This window comes from Lipotes vexillifer, unplaced genomic scaffold, assembly GCF_000442215.2.
Source record: "Lipotes vexillifer unplaced genomic scaffold, Lipotes_vexillifer_v1.1 scaffold936, whole genome shotgun sequence".
Taxonomy (NCBI): Eukaryota; Metazoa; Chordata; class Mammalia; order Artiodactyla; family Lipotidae; genus Lipotes; species Lipotes vexillifer.
Window position 1 is genome coordinate 251921 of NW_006787395.1, and position 847 is coordinate 252767.

The window sequence follows — 847 nt, forward strand, 5'->3', positions numbered from 1 at the left end:
TTTCCGTTACACGGGCCTCTCACTGTTGTGGCCTCTCCCGTTGAGGAGCACAGGCTCTGGACACGCAGGCTCGGCGGCCATGACTCACGGGCCTAGCCGCTCCGCGGCATGTGGGATCTTCCCAGACCGGGGCACGAACCCGTGTCCCCTGCATTGGCAGGAGGACTCTCAACCACTGTGCCACCAGGGAAACTCAAACAGCAATCTTAATAGAAAAAGCATAGAAGAATTGATTCACCATATGGTGAATAACTTCAGACATTCTGTGCTATGTTCATTCACATTCTATTTATTTCATGAATATAATCAGTTTCCTATTAACCACAATGGAGTATTAAGAACACAATATTTTTTATGAAATAATCAATGATTTTTAGTGTCAAATTTTGGAGTAACCTGTAAAATTAATCAACCCATAGGCATACTGTAATTATAGTTAAAACACTTAATTTCTAGCTATGGAAAAATAGCATTATAAAAATAATGACTCAAATCATGGCTAATCATAATAACCATTTAAAAAGTTGAAAGTAAAATGTAAAACAAATTTACCTCTCTTCTGTTTAACTGCAATTTTTCTATATTAATATAAGCAAAAATATATACATTAAATTTCAAAATAAGCCTCTTAATTTTAATTTATCGGTTTCCCATAAGACTGTAGCAGATGAACTGATGTACTGCACTGATGCCCAGATCCTCTTCCCACTCCACTGGACTACTGGGAGAGGAAATTTTGCCAGCTGCTTAGAGTGGAAGCAGCTGATGACTCTTACCTTTGTCTCTCAACTCAAGAATATGACGTAGCCCATTACCCAAGCCAAGGTCATGTGCCTGAGGAAGCCTA